This window comes from Zootoca vivipara, chromosome 10 (assembly GCF_965207765.1).
Source record: "Zootoca vivipara chromosome 10, rZooViv2.hap1.1, whole genome shotgun sequence".
NCBI classification, from domain to species: domain Eukaryota; kingdom Metazoa; phylum Chordata; class Lepidosauria; order Squamata; family Lacertidae; genus Zootoca; species Zootoca vivipara.
The window spans coordinates 60,988,296-61,010,042 of NC_142593.1; the positions used below are offsets into that span (position 1 = coordinate 60,988,296).

The 21,747-nt window shown below is 49.7% G+C and overlaps 1 protein-coding gene across 6 annotated transcripts in view; it reads left to right on the plus strand.

Moving 5' to 3' along the window:
* CNTFR (ciliary neurotrophic factor receptor) overlaps window positions 1–21,747 on the plus strand; it is a 385,394-nt gene that overhangs the window by 126,786 nt on the left and 236,861 nt on the right. Inside the window, exon 1 of one of the 6 annotated variants that reach the window (XM_035100657.3) lies at window positions 19,576–19,811. The exons of 3 other annotated variants lie outside the window; for them this stretch is intronic. The gene's annotated coding sequence lies outside the window, so the exon portion shown is untranslated. 2 more of the 6 variants (XM_035100656.3, XM_035100659.3) reach the window with 2 other exon arrangements.

Below are 21,747 nucleotides of genomic sequence, written 5' to 3' on the forward strand. Positions count from 1 at the left end.
CCACTGCCGAACAGCTCTTACTGTCAGAAAGTTCTTCCTGATGTTGAGTCAGAATCTCCTCTCTTGTAACTTGAAGCGATTGGTTCGAGTCCTACCCTCTGGAGCAGGAAAAACCAAGCTTGTTCCCTCTTCCATGTGGCAACCCTTAAGATATTTGAAGATGGCTCTCATATCTCCTCTCAGTCTCCTCTTTTCCAGGCTGAACATACCCAGCTCCTTCAACCGTTCCTCATAAGGCTTAGTTTCCAGACTCTTAATAATCTTAGTTGCCCTCATCTGCTCACCTTCCAGCTTGTCAACATCCTTTTTAAATTGTGGCACCCAGAATTGGTGGTTTGGGGGGATTTCTTGGCAAGATGGCAGCCTGTTATGCTCCAGAGATCTGCAGGGAGGCCGCTTACCTGCTACGTTATTTAACGCTGTTGTAGTAACAGGTAGGATATACTTTGTAGCTGTCTCAGGTTCTGCTGGTGCTGCTTTGAGTTGGTGTTTATGGCTGCCTTGAGAGGAGGTTTTATCAGCTGTTGAGTTTTGTACTGGAATTGTATTTTTTGGTCCAGTGGGTTCCATCTTCTTCTGAGCTGCCTTGACTACCCCTTTGCGGCAGAAAGGCGGCATAGGAGTATTTCAGGTAAATGGGTTTGAGCAGGTCAGAATGAGGGGCAGCCGGGGATTGAGACACCTTGCAACCGGGGAAGGAATCCGATCTCTCCAGGTCAATGTGTAGGGCAATCCTGCAAGGCAGGTCTCATCAGAGGCAGTGAGGCTTCAGAATCCCAGCTGCTGGAAACCGCAGGAGGCAAGGGAGCTCTTGTGGTCGAATCCTGCTTGCGGGCTTCCCAAGGGCATCCGGCTGGCAAGATGCTGGACTCGATGGGCCAGTGGCTCAACCCAGCAGGCTCTTCTTATAATCTCATGGATTGATTCTGTTGCCGTTCCTTCATTGTGCAAGAAGCTTTTTCAACGCACATCCAGTCCTCAGAGCTTGAGGACCAGTGTTTGAGAGGGAGAGGGAGAGAAAGCACAAGCCAGACTAGGTGGAAAGGACAGGAAAACTCCAGGGATCCTGCCTGCTGTGATTGACGCAGCAGAAACAGGCCCATCAGTTAGTTGGGTTACTAAGGGGAAGGTGTCGTGTCCAGAGCTTTGAGAATTGTGAGCTTTGGCAGTCTTGTTAAGCCTTCACACATGAACCTTTGAGTCCGCCCCCTGAGGAAACCATTCCTGTGAAACGGGCAAGAAGCTGGCCACCCGTCGGATGAGATGAGAACATATGGGAAGAGATAAGAACGCATGATACATCATAGCACTTTATTGTCGGACTTGATTATTGCACGTTATACTGGACTTTTATGACTTCGAGCATGAGATTTTGCACACATTTTTGAATCTCCTTGTATATGTGAAGATTGTTTATACATATATTTGCACCTCACGGTGGTTTACCTTTAGATTGTTTCACCAACATCACCGTGTTGTCTGTTGTTGCTGCTACTGTGTGTCCAGAGCTTTGGCTGGGGTAGGGCTGGGGAAAGAGAAGCATAAAAAGGATCTGAATAAAGATGAAACAAAATAAAAAAATTCCTTCCACTAGCACCTTAGAGACCAACTAAGTTTGTCATTGGTATGAGCTTTCGTGTGCATGCACACTTCTTCAGATACACTGAAACAGAAGTCTGAAGAACTGTATCTGAAGAAGTGTGCATGCACACGAAAGCTCATACCAATGACAAACTTAGTTGCTCTCTAAGGTGCTACTGGAAGGATTTTGTTTGTTTGTTTGTTTCGACTACGGCAGACCAACACGGCTACCTACCTGTGAATAAAGATGAGTATTCACCCCAGGGCCGTCTTAAACGCCCCTGCCGCTGTGGTGCGCCGGATCTCTCTGGCGCCCTCCCGCCCCGTTTCCCAGCGCGGTGGGCGGGTGGGCGCAGCGGCGGGTGGGCAGGCAGGCACAGCGCGATCTCTCTGGCGCCCTCCCGCCCCGTTTCCCAGCGTGGTGGGCGCTGCGCGCAGCGCGGCTCCCACAGGCGCAGCTGCGCGGCGGACCGGCGGATCGGCCGGCCAGCGGGCAGGTGCAGCTCGCGGCGCCTTTCTGGCGGGCCGGCGCCATGGTGCCCTGCGCTACCGGGGGTCTACCTAGAGCCGGGCCTGATTCACCCCCTGCTCACCTCATCACTGGGTTTCTGCAACCGTTTGAATATTTGCAGAACCTCAAGGGATGTCGCAGCGAGCGCTCGAAAGTAATATTTGTGGAATCTCAACCTCCCCTTAGCGATCTAACTGGAGGTGGGGGGGGGATATAAGAGCCCCTTATCTTTGCTTGTCAAGTAGGGAGGGGGAATGCATTTGAAAGATAAATAGCTGGTGGGGTCCCAGCAGGGAGTGAGACCTCACCTCTTCAAAAAGCAGGCTGCCCCTCTCCCCATTGCAACAGTTTTCTGGATGCTGCTCCTCAAAGTAGCTTTCCTCTCCTCTCCCCCCCCCCCACCTTCTTCCTCAAGATTAGGGTTTGAGTTTTCCTTCTGTCTTAAGGGGAAGAGGTAACAGCTGGGAGATAGCCTTGGGTGCAAGTTAAAGGTGGGAGGGGGGGTCACTCACACTCTCCCCCCCCCACTCTGAGCAGGGTGCTCACACAATCCAGGCCTCCGTCCACCCCCAAGAAAGAGAGGAAAAGTTCAGAAACGAAACAGGGAAATTCTGGATGGGGAAAACCATTCTCATCTAACATTCATCTTCCCAAATCTGCTTGGCTTGTTCATTTTGGACTCTACGCAAATCTGCAAGGAGCTGTCAAGACATTGCCATCCTTGCTTGGGGCAGTTGGGGTAGATTTTTCTTCGCTGGTGGGGAGGGGGGAATGTGCTGGGACTTGCATGAGAACAGGAACAGAGCCTGTCTTCTGTGTCAGGCCACCTAGTCCAGCACGCTGTTCTCAACCGGAAGCCTATGATGGGAATCCCCAAAGCTTTGGAATCCCAGGTTCTTAAGTCCCTGCCGCCCAGTGACTGGGGACCAAACACAGCGAGAAATGGGTGGTGAAGGATGGACTGGATTTTCATTTTGGCATTTGCTCTCTCTCTCTCTCTTTTTTTTTTAAAAAGGAAAAGTGTGTAGTGGGCAGATTGGCATTGCAGGGCATGGTGGTTTCCTGTTGTGCTATGATGCAACAATAACAATAATTTTAGGGATGCAGTCTCTCAAATGCTGATGCTCTCCTCCTAACAAAATGCAGGAGTCTCTGGCCTGGGGGAATGGTTTTCATTGGGGTGGTGAGACTGGGGGTGGCCTGGATGGTAGGCAAAAAACCTCTGTGCCAGGTTGTTGCAAGAAGAAATGGGTGGGTGTGGGTATCTCACACCATGAGTCCCTCTCCCATCTCTTTCTTGTCTCCCTCACACACAGCGCCTGGTGTGTAGGAGGAGGCAGGCTCCTGCTGTTTGGAGCCCCAGAGCGAGTGAGCGAGAGTCAAACCTGTTCCTTCTACTGCTCCTGACAGCTTCCCGGCTGGAGGCAGAGGCGGCAGCGAGGCAGACAGCGAGCCTGCCTCCTCTTTCCAGCTCTGCACGGCTGCGTCATAGCTAAGCTTCAGCAGGTACATTGGTTGACGTCTCCCGCTGCCCCTCGGCTTGGCCCTGTCTCACACATGGGGGGTTAGGCAATCCAAAACTTCCCTGTCCTCTTGATCGTAGAATCATACGAGTTGGGGAGGTGGAAGGGACCCCCAGGGGTCATCTAGTCCAACCCCCTGCAACACAGGAATCACAGTGAAAGAATGCCTGGGAGAAAGCCACCCAACCTCTGATTAAAAACCTCCCATGAAGAAAAAACTCCCACCACCTTACGCTATCCAATGCCTCTTAGTGTCAGAATGTTCTCCCTCATGTTTAGTCAGAATCTCATTTTTTTCCATTTGAATGCATTGGTTTGGGCCCTACCCACTAGAGCAGGAGAAAACAAGCTTGCTCCCTCTTCCAGGTGGCAACCCTTTAGAGCAGTGGTTTTCAATCAAGGTGCTGTGGCACCCTGGGGGGTCTTGAATGGTGGTCAGGGGTGCTGCGGGCAACACCGCCTCTGTCCCTCTTTCCTTCCCTCCCTTCTCTGGTGCCCTATCGCATCTCTACCTCCCAAAGGCTGTTTGTTGCATTAGCCCTGGCTCTAAGCTCCCCAGGCCCAGACGAATGGTGCCTCTGGGCCTGGCCAGGGGTGCTGTTTGCCAGGAGCAGAGGCAACCCAGTGACCGGGGGGGGGGGCTGTGGCGGCTGCCTGGAGGACTCCCAAGGAGAGGGGAGAAGAGAGGAGGCTGAGGGAACACTCCACAAGGGAGGGTGTTTGAAAGGGGGGGCATCACTGGGCTCCTGAGCTCCACAGGGGTGCCACAGAAAGAATGGAGTTGGTTAAGGGAGCCGTGGACTCAAAAAGGTTGAAAACCTCTGTTTTAGAGATTTGGAAATGACTATTATATCTCCATCAGTCTCCTCTTCTCCAGGCTAAACATACCCAGTTCACCAGGCCCTGGAGATGTGAATTAAAGCAGGGGTGGCCAACTCCCAAGAGAGTTAAAAACTGGCAGTGATCTGGGGTTCAGGTCAAAGTTGTTGAGTTTTTTTAAGGAAGGAAAGCCCTGTTTTTTAGGACTGCAGGGCTAGAATGTTGATATTTTCTTAGGGGAGCCAAAGTTGCTGAGCTTCTTTGGGGGGAGCCAGTGATCTACCAGTGATCAGTGATCTGCCACAGATGTCCAGTGATCTACCGGTAGATCACAATCTACGTGTTGGACGTGCCTGCTTTAAAGTATCTGGGTGTTTCCTTACTGCCTCTTTCCCTATTTTGGGCTGCTGCTCCCCCCTGACATCATTTATTCTGTTATCACCACATTGGGCATCTCTTTCCTTTTGGGTGAAGACAGAGGCAAAGTAGGTGTTGAGCAGTTCCACCTTTTCTCTGTCACCCAATAGCGTTTCTCCGTCTTCCCCACGCAGAGGACCTGCCACTTGCTTGAGCCTCTTTTCTCATTTTTAACCTCTCTTGCAAGCAAGAGCTCATTCCGAGCATCAGCCAGCCTGACTTTCCCCATGCAACTGTTGGCTATTTGTGTGTACTCTTCCTTTGTGATTTCCCCTTTCTTCTATTTCTTATACATGCCCTTCTGACATCTCGGCCCATCTGTCAGCTCCTTCTGCAGCCGCACCGGTTTCCTTAGATGCCTCCCCCCCTTTCTTTCATCTAGTCCAGGGGTCAGCAAACCTTTTCAGCAGGGGTCCGGTCCACTGTCCCTCAGACCTTGTGGGGGGCCGGACTATATTTATTTAAAAAATATGAACGGATTCCTATGCCCCACAAATAACCCAGAGATGCATTTTACATAAATGGACACAATCTGCTCATGTAAAACCAGCCAGGCAGGCCCCACAAATAACCCACAGGTGCATTTTAAATAAAAGGACACATTCTACTCATGTAAAAACATGCTGATTCCCGGACCGTCTGCGGGCCGGATTTAGAAGGCGATTGGGCCGCATCCAGCACCCGGGCCGTAGTTTGGGGACCCTGATCTAGTCCAACCCCCTGCAATGCCTTATGAGGAACGGCTTAGGGAGCTGGGTATGTTTAGCCTGGAGAAGAGAAGGTTAAGGGGTGATATGATAGCCATGTTCAAATATATAAAAGGATGTCATATCGAGGAGGGAGAAAGATTGTTTTCTGCTGCTCCAGAGAAGCGGACACGGAGCAATGGATTCAAACTACAAGAAAGAAGATTCCACCTAAAGATTAGGAAGAACTTCCTGACAGTAAGAGCTGTTCGGCAGTGGAATTTGCTACCAAGGAGTGTGGTGGAGTCTCCTTCTTTGGAGGTCTTTAAGCAGAGGCTTGACAGGCATATGTCAAGAATGCTTGGATGCAGGGGGTTGGACTGGATGGCCCTTGTGGTCTCTTCCAACTCTACGATTCTATGATTCTAATGCAGGAGTTGCTACTAGAGAATCCTACAGAGTCCCTCCATTCTTAAAAATGGAAGCGCTGGCAGAGAGGATCTGTTAGCAGCCGGATACTTGGGGAAATCCCCAGGGCAGGTGGGTGAGGAGGGGAAGGGGGGGGGAAGGTTGCCCTTCCTGTCACTGTCTCGTCAAGCAAGGCAAACTTCAGGTGGCGAATCTCATTAAAATTCATCCCGCACAGATGGAACCACTTAGGAAATCCAAACATCTTAATGCAAGCCTGTGAGATTCTTCACCTCCAGCCTCCCATTTCGCTCTACAGGGGCCACTTCGGCTTCCAGTCGGAATTCAGATAACCATCCGAGCTCCGAGGAAGGAGAAGTCCCCCACCAGCTTGCAAGGTTGCCCGTTCCCCTGTCAATCAAAACTTGCCCTCGGAGCTGGCAATTTAGCCTGTGCTCTCCAGAGGCTTTTTAATTCTGCAAAGCCAAGTGCTGGTGTTCCTTTGCATTTTGGCACTTCAGAACAGGCATCCCCAAACTGCGGCCCTCCAGATGTTTTGGCCTACAACTCCCATGATCCCTAGCTAACAGGACCAGTGGTCGGGGAAGATGGGAATTGTAGTCCAAAACATCTGGAGGGCCGAAGTTTGGGGATGCCTGCTTCAGATGCATTGCAGGGTGCTAGACATGGCGGCCCTTTGGGTCCCTTCCAGTTCTATCATTCTACACATCCTTTGCTTCCTCCACCCCTTCTTCTCTTCCGCTGGTGTTCTGCTAGTTCCTTTTTTGTGTGAGCACATCAGTCTTACCTACACTAGTAGTTGCCAGTGCCGGATTTATGTACAGTATCAGCTAAACAAGCTATAGCTTTGGGCCCCACTCTCTTGGTAGTTGCAGGAGCAAACCCATAGGCAACTGCCAGGGCCGGATTTAGGTTTGATGAGGCCCTAAGCTACTGAATCCGTCCCTGGCAGTTGCCTATGGGTTTGCCCGTGGAACTACCGCTAGACTCCTCTCTGCTTGCCTTAACTCCACGCAGAGCTATGCAGAGATGCTCCTCCGTGGTACAAAGGGAAAGAAAAAACAACAAGGATTTTTTTTTTAAAAAAAAATTATTTTAAAAACTCCAGCAGCTGCAAACGAAGACGGCTGTTGGTTGCTTGAGCGATGGGCACCAGTGGTTCAGAAGCTGTGAAAATGGCCTCCATGTCAAAACCGCACCACTCCTGCCTTGGTTGAAAAGCACCCCAAGAATGCAGTGGGTTTTTTTCAGAAACACAAAAATAAATGGAAATGTTTTTAAAGACGACGGAGTCCAGGAGTTCTGTATCATTGTAAATGAGTTCGTTAGCTAGTTTGCTCTTTTCTTTATTGCTGATGGTGGCCTCCACATTTAATCCCCACAACAACCCTGGGAGGTAGGCTAGGCTAAGAGGAGCGACTAAAGGTCACACCCAGCGAGCTTCATGGGTGAATGGGGATTTGAATTCTGGTCCCTGGCACTGCAACTACTACTGTATTTGTGAGAAGCCTTCTGAAGCTACAAGCCCAAATGTAGATTGGGTAAACTGGTCTTCCTTATTAGGGAGGGAAAGCTAAACAGCAGGAGGCCTAACATGACTTAGGTGGAATCTACACACACATAAAAACCATTCTGAAAATGCTTTTTTAAAGTGTTTTTAAAAAATACATTGAATTTTTCGAAAGGCTCGCCATCAGCATTAATGTCACATTGTATATTGCACTTAAAACACACTTGAAATGTATTAGCAGCTGTATAGCTGAGTCCTTAGTCTCACTAGAGCAGACTTCTCCAACCTGGTGCCCAATCTCTGTCTGTCTGGTTTGTTTGTTTGTTTGTTCTCTCTCTCTCTCTCTCTCTCTCTCTCTCTCTCTCTCTCTCTCTCACACACACACACACACACACACACACACACACACACACACACAAAACCCCTGGTGCGTAGACCCGAAATTGTGGACTGATGGGAGTTGTAGTCCAAAACATCCAAAGAGTCTGGGGAAATCATAGAAATGTAGAGTTGGAAGGGAACCCTGAGGATCATCTAGTCCAACCCCCTGCAATGAGGGAATGCACATCTGTCCCATTTTGGGATCCAGCCTGCAGCCTTGGCATCACCACCACCAGGCTCTCCAAGAAGCCCACCACCTTGTAGTTGATTCTCGGTGTGCCAGTTGGTCTGGTTGGCCAGAAATCCTCTCAAAATCAAGGTCAAGATTTTGTAAACAGCCTTTGTAAAAAAAAAAGTCCATGGCAGCATCGGTGGGGCTTCCGTTGCACTTGATCCGGCCTTATCAGCATACAACACCTGTGCTCAGAGATCTACACTGATTACTGATCTGCTCCTGGGCCAAGTTCAAGGTGTTGCTATTAGTATGCAAAAGCCTTAACAACCTGGGATATACATTCTACGAAATAAATAAAAAGCACATGCTGTTCTGGAGTTTCTTGCTGGGCAGAAAATGTTTCCCCCTTTGAATGAACCTGGCAATTTGGTTCCCAGTTGCTGCCGATGAACGAATCTACTGGTCCTTCAGCTGTACCCAGGGGGTACTTGCTACTCAATAAAACGTTCGTTCTTTTACTGAAAAGATTCCCTTCATATTTCCAGGGATGGAGATAGATTTTTGTTCAGAAAAGAAAAGAAAAGAAAAGACCATTTTGTTTGTTTTTCATCCAAACGTAATATCTGGTTGCCACACTCTGGGCAGAATTCCCTGTAATGTTTTCCTGCGCATGTTGAGCTGAAAGGAATTGGTGCCGTGCAATGGCACAGTTGAGAGCACCCCTCGTGCAGCTCCCCTTCTTTGCAGTACAGTGTGGTTTGACCAGAAAAAAAAACATCCCCATGGACTGTGCGGTTCTACTTTCTTTGGTAGCCAAATTATAGCAGGCGAAGAGGACACCCGTTTTATATTGGAGCAGAGTACCTGATGGCTGCATTGACCTTTTACAAAAGGCGACATTTGAATCAGGTTCCTAGCCTTTTCTCGCAGGATGATCTTACCTGCCATGCCACAAAATGTGTGAGTGCTTTTTCGCCAGGCTGCCTTTGGCCCGTGATGCAAAAATACTAATAAAAATTAAACCCTGCAAAAAGAGAGGTGGAAGGAAAGGAAATGGCTTTTAATGAGATTTGGCTTTCTATCGGCGCAAGTAGCTATTTTTGGAATGCGAGTCTCTCTTGAAAAGATGGAAGATGTGTCTGAGTGCCACTCTAAATTTTTGTCGGTTCTGACTTGAGTGAAATTGACATGCAAGGGTCACCCATCAAACTGACATTCACAGGGCACTGGAGGCAGGGGTGCGAAATCAGGGGCTGTTGGCGCTAAGCAACAGCGCCTTCTCCTGGCTGCCGTGGCAATCTTTCCTCCAGGCTGGAAGGAGAAGCGTTCTGCACGCCTATAAATGGATATATGCCCAGTACTCAGAAGGCTTTGAAATCCAGGACAACCTCTTGCGGATTAATTCTTCAAGCGTTTTATTTCACCTTTTCAGGCACATGTTGTTCAAGGCCGTTTGCAACAAGAACTACAACTCAAGCGCCCGTCCTTGGGAGTGATAGTGAGCAAAGTGGGAGTTACATTGGAGTCCCTACGCATAGGAGTGCACCGTGAAGTACCGAGTATCATTATAGCAAACAAAACAGCAGCAAAAGGTGATCTCCAAAGTTTCCCAAGTAACGTAGTAATCTTATTCCTCACCCTCACCTGAAATGAATGCTAAATATATAACTGTCTAGCTCCATTTGACTTGCTTCTCCTCGGGGCATGAATACATCCCCTTTTCTCTATGTTAACTCTGTAAAGTCCCATGTATAGGGGTGCTGCTATGAAAGGTAGAAAGGTAAAAGGACACCCGGACGGTTAAGTCCAGTCAAAGGCGACTATGGGGTTGCGGCGCTCAGCAGCCGATGTTTGTCCACAGACAGCTTTCCGGGTCATGTGGCCAGCAGGACTAAACCGCTTGTGGCACAACGGAACACCATGACGGAAACCAGAGCGCATGGAAACTCCGTTTACCTTCCCGCCACAGTGGTGCCTATTTATCTACTTGCACTTGGACGTGCTTTCGAACTGCTAGGTTGGCAAAAGTTGGGACAGAGCAACGGGAGCTCACCCCGTCGCAGGGATTCGAACCGCCGACCTTCCGATTGACAAGCCCTAGGCTCAGTGGTTTAGACCACAGCACCGCCCGTGTCCCCTGTCCTTCAGGGTGCTGCTATATAAATAAGGCGAGCATCATTGTATCACCAGTTGCACACATGCACTTGACTACCAGCTTCGAAGTTGGGTGCAGTTTTGGAGTGCATTGAAATTGAACATAACCTCTGGAAGGCTGGCTTTGCCCATATGAGTTGACTGGATTGGGAGGCTGGACTAGATGGTCCACTGACCTGATCCAACGGGCTCTTCTTAAAAGAGTTTTTATGGCTGCCTGCGAACCAGCCAAGTCTTGATGGGGGGAAAAGAGGGCCTGGTTGCTGGTGTGTTGATGCCACGGGGTCTGGTCTCGTATCAGCTACCCCATCCTCCTGTTCCCCGCGTGGAAGAGATGCATCCACAGCTTATGCCTGACAGATACAGATAGAGAAAGTTGTTCTTGCTTAAGCCGCCAAGATGGTCAGACTCTTCCTCTCTCGGCGACTCTGCTGCCGCCCATTCACTTTATCTCCCGGGGCTTTTGGTGTGTAATTAAGCCCGGACCCCCTGAACGCCTGCTAAGCTGCCGATATCCCACCCTAATCCTCTGTAGCTCAGTCTCCTGTGACATTTGCTAGCCGAAAAGCGGCTTAAGTTTTTAACATGCTTCCTGTTCTGCTCAGTCTCAGCCTTGCAACGGGAATATGGCAGAAAGGCAAGATCTTTCTGTTGCCTTTGATTTCATTTTTGTGTTTACGGAAGATGACAGCAAGGCCGCGCTGAAACTTTGTTTAGACTGAAGTTCCAGATTCCTTTTTAAAAGAGACCTTTGAGAAGGTACATTGGCATGTCTATCAAATCAACTTCCATTTTCTGCATTTCTGGGTCTGTCTCAAAAACTACAATCCCCATCAGACTCTGCTTGGCTTTCCTCGAAGTCTGTATAATCATGTTCCTTTTCAGTCACCAACGCTGCCTCTGCTATTACTACCACCAGCTCCCTCACTTATATCTCCGCCTCTACAAAAGGTGATGTGCAAGGTCAGCCGCATTGCAGGGGGTTGGACTAGATGACCCTCGGTGTCCCTTCCAGCTTGACAAATCTATGGTTCTATGATCATTTCCATTTCCATAAAAATTATTCATATCAAAGAAGTGAAGGAAGAAGCAGAAGCTCACTTGCACCCTGTTTTTTTATTGCATGGAGTTCCACCCATAGCAGGGAAGGGAAATCAGAAATCTTGGTCTCCTGTTGGGCTTTTCCAAAGCTAATGTGTGTGCAGACATCTGTCACCCCATTGGCCCTTGAAGCAAATACCGCCAACGTTTGGGCTTCTTCCGCCCTCCTGAGAATAGAGTTCTGGACAAAGCCAGTCCATCCACAGTTAACTGGTATTTGTAGACATAATTTGAGCTGCCACTGCTTCTGGGCTGCCATCCTCAGTCAGGCAGATAAAAGCCCAGCTTCCTATCAGATAAATCTGATCCCTTGCTGACTCTGGAATAAAAAGCAAACCTGGCAAATGGTTGGGTTGTTTTTTGGGGTTTTTTTTGTAATCCAGAGGCTGATGATGTGGTATCTGTTGGCTTTTTCCTTGGGTATTAAGAATGTGACAATTTAATTGCAGGCTATCCCCTCAAGAAGGGGGCGCAAATCAATAGGTGTCAGGCAAGCCGCTCGTTTTCAGATAAAATCTATTTGTAAATTACAGTCATTTGTCTCCTTGCAGAGTCAAAAGGAGTTAATTGCAAACAGTGTGAGGACGGAGCTCCAGGAGCTCCAGAACGGATTCGCCACCTCACTTCATCCATCCTGGGCCTCTGTATCCACCCTGAGCCAAACTTTATAGCCACACCCTCTTGGCACGGGGCAGGATCTGGAGCGATAAATTGCTTTTCTTTGCACACACCTCAGCTCACAGCAAGAACCGGGGTGCTTGCTGGTTGCAGGGAGGCTGAGAGTTCGATGCCGGCTGGGCCAACGAATCCACTCACAGACTCGTCCACAAACCAGCCACGCTGAAATGGGGGACGGATACAGACAGTGAGTGTTTTGTCCTGGGGAATAGGGACCACGGAAGGGGGGGTGGCTCAAGACGCAGGGGGTTCCTTATTTCCTTTTTTCATTTATTAAATTTATACCCTGCGCTTCATCCAAGATCACAGGACAGTTTTTAGTATCATGTACATCGTCATAGACCTTGAGACGTGGGTGACGCACGCTGTGGATTGAGGGGCTGTGGTCTAAACCACTGAGCCTCCTGGGCTTGCCGATCAGAAGGTCGGCTCTTCGAATCCACACAACGGGGTGAGCTCCCGTTGCTCTGTCCCAGCTCCTGCGAACCCAGTAGTTCAAAAGCACACCAGTGCAAGTAGATAAATAGGTACTGCTCCCACGGGAAGGTAAATGGCATTTCCTTGCGCTCTGGCTTCTGTCATGGTTTTCTGTTGGGCCAGAAGCGGTTTACTCATGCTGGCCACATGACCCAGAAAGCTGTCTCTGGGCAAACGCCAGCTCCCTTGGCCTGAAGCAAGATGAATACTGCCGCCCCATAATTGCCTTTGACTGGACTTAACCATCCAGGGGTCCTTTACCTTTTTACAACTTGAGAACCAGGTCTTGTGCTAGATGTTTATCCAGTACAGTCATACCTTGGAGACTGAACACCTTGCAAAGCAAATGTTTTGGCCCCTGAATGCCGCAAACCTGGAAGTGAGTGTTCTGGTATGTGAACGTTCTTTGGAACCCAAACGTCTGACATGGCTTCCGCAGCTTCCGATTGGCTGCAGCAGCTCGGAAGCTGTGCCTTAGTTTCCAAATGTTTTGGAAGTCAAATGGACTTCTGGAACGGAAGGAACCACTTTATTTCCATCCTGTATCTTCCCAATCCGTGGAGCGAATAGAATAGAACTTGCTTTCACTGCTTTCTGCTAATATCCCTATCTCTGCAAATCACCACTGATCACAATCAACCCTGGATTGCAGCTCTGAATATAGTTGCTGCCCTTATCTTAGAGAAGTTGTCACGTTTGAAAGCAGAGTGACTGGCAAAGCCATCTGTTAACGTTAAACTTGTAAGTCTCCTACAGCAGTGTTTCTCAACCTTTTTTGGGCCACGGCACACTTGTTCCATGAAAAAAATCACGAGGCACACCAACTCTGTGCCGCCCTCCCCTTTTCGGGGAGAAAACTGGGCCTGGGGTTCAATAGTACTGTAATCAATAATGATTGTGGTGGTGGCGATGCAATCGGATCGTCCCTGTGACGGGTAGGGGGCTGAAGGCTCTTACGCCCCCCTCCTTTTGAAGCGAATAATATTGGGGAGGGGGTCAACACCCCCACAGCACCTCACACCGCCTGCCCCCCCTCGTTGATTACTGTTATTCCTATTACCATGAATTTATTCATCACCTGCCCCTCACCCTAAGGACCCAGGGCAGGCGTGGGGGGGGCACTTACCGCCCGCAGGAGGAGGCGGAGGCCTGCCGGGCCCCTCCGGTGGTCTCGAATAGAAGCGCGCCGCCGCCGCTGCGCCTCACAGGCGCTCCCCCCGCGGCGGCGGCGGGCCTCGCCGCTTGCTGCTGCCACTGCCTCCCCTTCCTCCTCAGAGGGGGCTTCTCAGCCAGAGGGCCGCTCTCCATGCCGGGCGAGACCAGACTCGCCTCCGCTTAAGCCCGGGACGAGAATGGTTAATGGCGGCGGCTGAGGGAGGAGGGCCGCCCGGCCGCCTCGGCAAAAAAAAAAAGCCGTTTGAAAACGGCGGCGGGAGCCGCGCCGGCCAATCAGCGCCGCCGACGGCCGGTTGCTAGGAGACGGCGCGGGGTGCGAGTGGGGAAGAGGCCTAGCTGCCAGGCCTGAGGTCTTCTTCGCTTTGGGGATTGCCCTTCTCCCCAAATCGCCCTTCTCGTCGCCGCACTCGCGGCACACCAGCCAGCCTCTTGAGAAACGCTGTCCTACAGTATTGCAATGCAGACTGTGGACATCCTGGATCCAGCGCAACAGGGAAAACAATGGCAAATGTCCCTGCCCACATCAGAAATCACAACTCAGCAAAAAGCTTGGGGAAAGGCTGTCACTTGGTGGAAGAGAATACGCTTTTATCCCTCTCGCGTAACACTAGAAGTCATGCAAATCCAAATAAACTGAACGTTGGGATATTGAGGACAGATAAAAGAAAGCCATTCTTCACGTAGTGGCGTAGTTAAACTATGGAACTCATTGCCACATGAGGCAGGGATGGCCACCAGCCTAGATAGCTTTAAAAGCGGCTCAGACAAATTCATGGAGGAGGAGAGGGCTATTGATGGCCCTGCTCTGCCTCCACAGTCAGAGGCAGCAATGCTTCTGAATCCCAGTTGCTGGAAACCACAGGAGGGGAAAATGTTGCCCTTGTGTTTGGGTCCTGTTTCCCACAGTTTGCCCCGTGAGAGCAGGATGCTGGACTAGGAGGACCACAGGCCATTTCCAGCAGATTCTTCTTATCTTAATCTCCAGCATCTCCAAGTAAGGATGGGAGACCCTTCTGCCTGAAAGCCTGGGGAGCTGCTTCCGTAGGTGGACCATTGGTCAGATTCAGTATATGGCAGCTTCCTAGGTTTCTGTGTCCACCTGCTGAATGTCCTCCTCCTGGAAATGGACGAGGTACCAAGGATCACTGGATAATGCCCAGTAGTTCCTTTGCTAAACAGGTTGCCTTCCATTCATCTTCCATGGTCTTTGGAAACTTGGTTGACTATTCCTCCGACTTCTGACATTTGGGGACATATTCGCACAGCCATTCAGTGAAGGTAGAAGCATGTTTTGTTTAGTTATAAGAGAGTAAAACTGGAAGCTGAGGTGTGTAGACAGCAGTATGTTCTGCAGCCCTCTCTAAACAGCACCAAGGCCAAAAATAGACCTGTCTGAATTCTGAGGTCATCCTCAGTGACCCTCCGAGAGTCTGCCATCCAGTGACTGCCACAGAGGGACAATCAGCCTCTCAATACCAGCTGCCGGAAACTGCAGGAGGGGAGAGGGCTCTTGTGTTCGAATCCTGCTTTGAGGGCTTCCGGTTGGGGCCTCTGGCTGGCCCCCGTGAGAGCAGGATGCTGGCGAATCTTATCTTCTTACGCTATGTGGGGTGAAGCAGTTTCACCAGGGGGGTTTTCCTGAAATGTTTTTATTCCAGTTTTAATATTTGCCTGAACTTTAATTATTTTTTATAAAGAACCAGGGATCGTGATGGCTTTTCGCCTGTTCTAGCCTGTATTGAGGGACCCAGGTGGCGCTGTGGTTAAACCACTGAGCCTAGGGCTTGCTGATCAGAAGGTCGGCGGTTCGAATCCCTGTGACGGGGTGAGCTCCCGTTGCTTGGTCCCAGCTCCTGACAACCTAGCAGTTCGAAAGCACGTCAAAATGCAAGTAGATAAATAGGAACCGCTACAGCGGGAAGGTAAACAGCGTTTCCATGTGCTGCTCTGGTTTGCCAGAAGCGGCTTTGTCATACTGGCCACATGACCTGGAAGCTATACGCCGGCTCCCTCGGCCAATAATGCGAGATGAGTGCGCAACCCCAGAGTCGGTCACGACTGGACCTAATGGTCAGGGGTCCCTTTACCTTTACTAGCCTGTATTATGCTTTACTTTGAAACCTCTCTTTCATTTCCCCCATGTCTTGTTGCATGCTTTGCACAAAATGTCGAAGTCAAAGATGCGAGTTCAACCATCTTTGAAATGAGACCAAATAACTGTGTGTCTGTTTCTAAGGAACGTGATCTGGAGGAAAAGCTTACCCGATTGCTTGTCTTGACTTTGGTGGGGCCCTCATTGGGACTTCAGGATTGGGAAACCAATCTCCCCCGTGGGACTTAGAGGGTGCTCACCAAGACCCATTTCAGGCAGCCCCCCCCCCCCCCCGAGGCACTATCTTCTTCCTTCCTCTGGCTTCCAAACGGTTGCGAGGAGAAAGCCTCCTGCAACTGACAGAAGATGCTGGCATGCTTTTGGAGTTGGCTCAATTGCCTTTCCCTTCAGACCGCTCCAAACCACATTGGTTTAGCAATCAGAAACTAATGTCCGAAAGAACTGTACCGTCACGTCTGCCCTGGGAGTGACTTTGACCTGGCTGTCCCAGACAGTTTCGGAGGGAACATTGCATTTATACAGAAATACGCGCAGGCAAGGACAAGCAAATTCCACCATCGCCGCCTGCAAGAAAATATGTAGGAAAAGGGCAGGTTTGGAAGGGTCAGAAAAATCCCCTCCTTTGCTCCCTCTGAGCCAGTGTGGTGTAGTGGTTAAGAGCGGTAGACTCGTAATCTGGGGAACTGGGTTCGCTTCCCCGCTCCTCCACATGCAGCTGCTGGGTGACCTTGGGCTAGTCACACTTCTCTGAAGTCTCTCAGCCTCACTCACCTCACAGAGTGTTTGTTGTGGGGGAGGAAGGGAAAGGAGAATGTTAGCCGCTTTGAGACTCCTTCGGATAGTGATAAAGCGGGATATCAAATCCAAACTCCTCCTCCTCTTCTTCTTCTTCTTCTTCTTCTTCTTCTTCTTCTTCTTCTTCTTCTTCTTCTCCTTCTCCTTCTCCTTCTCCTTCTTCTGCCTTTGCCAATGCTGCAGTACTTGGGACACATTGAGCCAATCCAACTGCCTGTGCTATCTGGCAACACCCCTGGTGGGTACCCCCCCAGACCAGTAAAGCCAGCTGGCCTTCCCAGTTCCTGGTGGTGCCTCATGCAGGGCTGCTGGGCTGTGTTTTGGGTTTGGCCAGCCCCGGGTTGTAGAGACCATGCCGTCAATTGTTTTGTTTTGTTTGTTTTTAAATATTTTTATTAGTTTTATATTATCAAACAACAAACACACTCACAAATATACATAAATTTAACACACTTAACACACTTAAAAAGAAAAAAACACAATAAACAAACGAACAAGGAAAAAAAGAATACTTATTTAAATCATTACATTATCAATTTCATTGCTATGGGACTTCCCTCATCCCCTTTCTCTGAGTTTCACATTTTAGATTATCACTTAGCAGGTTCATCTTAAAAATGTAATTTATAACAGTCTCTATCTTTCCTTTCTATCCTAATTTCTATTTTTCATCTGTATTGCCAAATGTATGTATTTAGCATCCGTAAGGTTTAATTACATCTTACAATAATCCTTTAAATAGTCTCTAAATTTCTTCCAATCTTCTTGTACCTTCTCCTCCTTCTGGTCGCGGATTCTTCCGGTCATTTCGGCAAGTTCCATAAAGTCCATCATCTTTATCTGCCAATTATGAACTGTAGGCATATCTTGTAATTTCCAAAATTTTGCAATCAATAACCTAGCTGCGGTTTCTATCTTTTTGAGGAATCTCATCACCAACTATTCCAAGCAAAAAGGCTTTTGGTTTCTTTATGAATGTGTTTTTAAACACCTTTTTAAAATCATTATATACGGTATTTTTCCCCAGAAGTCTTTTATCTCATGCAGTCTATAGTTTTGAGTCCAGCCTGGTGGCTGATAACTCAAGCTAGTGAGCCAACTTGGAGGCAGTGTGGTGTAGTGGTTAGGGCAGGCATGCCCCCCCAAAAAATTTTTTTTGGGGAAGCTCCACAACTTTGGCCCCACAACTTCAATCCTTTAAAAAAGCTCCACAAATTTGGGGTAAAATTGTAAAAACAACAACAACTCAGAAACTTTGGGGTAAAATCGTAAAAAAAAGCTCAACAATTTCAATCCTAAAAAAAGCTCAATAAGTTTCGTCGGCCCTCATGCATGTTCACTTCATCAAATCTGGCCCTCTTTGAAAAAAGTTTGGTTAGGGTATCCGGCTGAAAGGCAGTGACAGGCTGTGTAGGGTATACCCCCTGAGCTTCGTGGCTGAGAGGGGATTTGAACCCTGGTCTCTCCCAGTTCCTAGTCTTTGTTCAATTCCCACAACTGCCCTGGGCAGTAGGTTAGGCTGAGACACAGTGACTGGCCCAAGGCCACCACAGTGAGCTTCATGACCAAGCTGAGATTCGAATTCTGGCCTCCCAGGTCCTGGCCCAACACTCTAACCATTGCACCACACTGCTTCTTGCCACACCATTCCTTCTCTCTCTCTCCCCCATACACACTGAGCCTGCGCTTGCGTTTTCCTCAATCTCTTTGCCTGTGTCTCTCCATCCGCCGGTTTGGGCTCAGAGAAGCCACAGGAGACACGCACAAGTACACACATGACGACATTCACGCCTCGCACGTTGTTGCACGTGCTGATCTAATGCGCTGAGCCTCTCTCTGGGCCCAGAGGAGCCGTCGAGAGGGAGCGCTGGGCGCCGAGCGCTGCCAAAAATCCTCTGGAATCCTCTCCCTTGCGTGGTCTCCTCGCAGGTCAGCGTCAAAGTTCAGGCCGGCAGGTGCTGGGACGCTCCCGCCCCCCCCCCCTGCCGAGCCGGCCTCCAGGACTTCTCCGTTCCCAGCCTAGAGGTCACTTCCCTCCTGTCACATTTGGTTTCCCTGCAGCCTCAGACTTAGGAATGGCGATGTGCGAGAAGGGAGGGGAGGCAAGCAACTGCCCTCAGCCCCGGGCTGGATGCTTTCCTCTGCTGTGACTCGGCTTCCCCTCTCAAAAATCAGGTGCCAATAAGAACCGGAGAACAGTAAATGGCCCATCGAGTCCAGCATCCTCTTCTCACAGGGGCCAAGCCATGATGGGAAGCCAGCAAGCAGGATCTGAGCACAAGAACCCTCTCCCCTCCAGTGGTTTCCAGCAACTGCGATTCGGAAGACGGAGGAGGAGAAGGAGGAGGAGAGGGCTCTTGAGGGTTCCTAGCCAGGATGGCTCTACTCTGCCTCCAAAGTCAGAGGCAGCAATGGTTCTGAATCCCAGTTGCCCGAAACCACAGGAGGGGAGAGATGCTCTTGTGCTCGGATCCTGCTCCTTGGTTTCCCACGGGTATCTGTTTGGCCACCGTGAGAACAGGAGGCTGGGCTAGATTAGCCATTGGCCTGATCCAGCAGGTGTTTCTTATGCTTATTTGCAGTAGAACTTCTGTACATGCAATGAAGCTGCACGTTGGAAGAGTCAGAACAGAGAAAAGGAGGTACTGTTCAACTGTGGAACTCTCTGCTGCAGGAGGCAGTGGTGGCCACCAACCTCGGGGGCTTTAAGAAAGAATCGCACAAGCTGTTTGAGAGAGGGCTATCGGTGGCTCCTAGTTCAGAGGCAGAAATACGCCCAAATGCCCGTTGCTGGAAAATGCAGGAGGGGAGAGGGCTCTTGTTCTCGGATCCTGGACATCAAGTTGTCCACTGTGAGAACAGGATGCAGGACTAGATGGGCTCTTGGCTGGATCCAGCAGGCTCTCCTTATGTCCTTATGTCCCCAGCCCCTGTTTGCACTCTGTTGAGCAATCACTTGGACGCTCTGCTTGTTGTTGTTCAGAGCTGAGCTTTGGCAAGGGGGGCCAAAGTGCCGCTCTCCCGGGGAATATGCTTTGGCCTGCGGGTCCCAAGCGCAACCTTGGACGATGCACGTCATCCCGGGAAAGGCCAGAACACATGCGTTTGTGTGCAGGGGGTCCTTTTTGGTTCTGCAAGGGGAAGGTTTTCCCAAGGCAGGAACGCGCTCCTCTCTGAGTCCGGTTCGCTGTTCCCACTCCTTGCCTTCTCTTCTGAGCTCAGTTTGCACTCTCACCGCTGTCAGAAGTGGACCCCAGTTAATGCCTGGGCCGGGTGCAGCTCTAGGTAAGTTGTATCAGTTGGAAGAGGAGCAGATTCCCCCCTGCAGGGTGTGCATGGCTGGACTTGCGGTCATGGTGCTGCTGGTGTGCTGAAGGCCCCAGCTGTCACATCAGACTACTCTGCTTCCTGACAATTCCAGGTACCCTAGAAAGACCTCGGTGGAACGCTGGACTCAAACTGCCCATCCTCTTGGCAAGTCAACCTCTGGTCTGTATCTCTGTCACACCGGCTCTCCTTCTCACCATCACAGAGCCAAGCTTGGTCCCACCACCCTCACAGGAGTGCTGGGTGGGGACGCAGGAGAGGGGTCTTCTCGGTGGTGGCTGCTCCTAGGCAACTTTGGAACTCCCTGCCTAGGGAAGCCAGACCGGCTCCCTCCTTGTTGTCCAGCTTTCTTGTTCCAACGGGCTTTTGAGAACTGACTGCTGTGATGATTTCTTTGGGTGGATTCTCCTTCCTTGGAGGTTTTTAAGCAGAGGTTGAATAGGAATCTGTCAGCTGAGATTCCTGGCTGGACTAGATGACCCCTGGGAATCCCTTCCAGCTTTTAAGATTCTATGAATTCTCTCTCTCTCTCTCTCTCTCTCTCTCTCTCTCTCTCTCTCTCTCTCTCTCTCATATATTCAATTCTTTTTAACTTATTGCTCATTCCCCCTATGCTTTAAGCTGTTTCTATTTTATCTGTAAATCTCCTTGAGTCCCTGACAGAGAAAAGTGCAGGATATAAATAAATATAATAATAACAATGCTCCCAGTATAACTCGGAGGTAGTGGGCACAGCAGGTGGATCCGAGGGAAGCCAGGAAGAAAATCAGAAACTGTTATGGGGGAACATCGGCTCCCATCTGATTTGAACTTGGGTCTCTCTCTCTCTCTCTCTCTCTCTCTCTCTCTCTCTCTCTCTCTCTCTCTCTCTCTCTCTCTCTCTCTCTCTCTCTCTCAAGCCACCATATTCAGTGAGCTCTTTTTAATATATATTCGCATGGTTTCCAAGAACTTTCTATGCAGGAATCCTATAGGAGTCATACTGTAGGATAAATTTAGGAAGGAGAGGGCTATTGATGGTAAGGTTGCCATATGTCCTCAACACGCCCTCTAGAGTCATCATAGCGATCCATAGTAAAAAGTGGAAGTCTGCAAATGTTTCCTCTTTTTTGCTCTTCAAAATATCACCAGCCCTGATGGCTGTGCTCTGCCTCCACAGCTGGAGGAAGCAATGCTTCTGAATGCCAGTTGCTAAAAGCCACAGGAGATGAGAGGGCTATTGTGATCGGATCCTGCTTGCAGGTTTCCCATTGAGGCATCTGGTTGGCCACTGTGAGAACAGGAGGCTGGAATAGATGGGCCATTGACCTGATCCAGCAGATGCTCTTCTTAAGATCTTATGTTGTAAACTTTCTGATTTCCTTTCAAAGCGAGTGGCCACCGCTGCATCTGCACAATGGGACGGAATTGTGCTGTTCATGGTTCTTGCATGTTCCAGCAGCCGACTCCAGGCAAAAGCTTGGTTTGTGACTAAGTGAAGATTTGGATTTCTCCTTCCCAAGCCCCATAGAAAAGAGACTTTTTGCCACTTTCTCCCATGAATGGAGCACTTTTTCGCTTGCAGAAGGGTCTGCATGGATCTGGGCTGAATGGGTTCCAGCTGGGCTCCTTCCTCCCTTGGGAGTAAGTTTGATCGCCATAAAAATGGGAGACATGAATATACTGTGGTATTAATTGCCCCTTCTTTCATTCTTTTTAAATATCGGGATAGGATTGTCTAATAGGCCTTGGCAAAGCCATTTGTTATGTTAATGGGAATCATTTGGGGGGAGATCTGCTGAATTCAGCACTTTGAAAAGACGGCTTTGCCTGTGTCCAGAATTGCTCTGTGTAGGCTGATTAATTGGCCGCAGGATCCCCACCAACGGGAGATGGACCTCCATCCTAGAAGGGT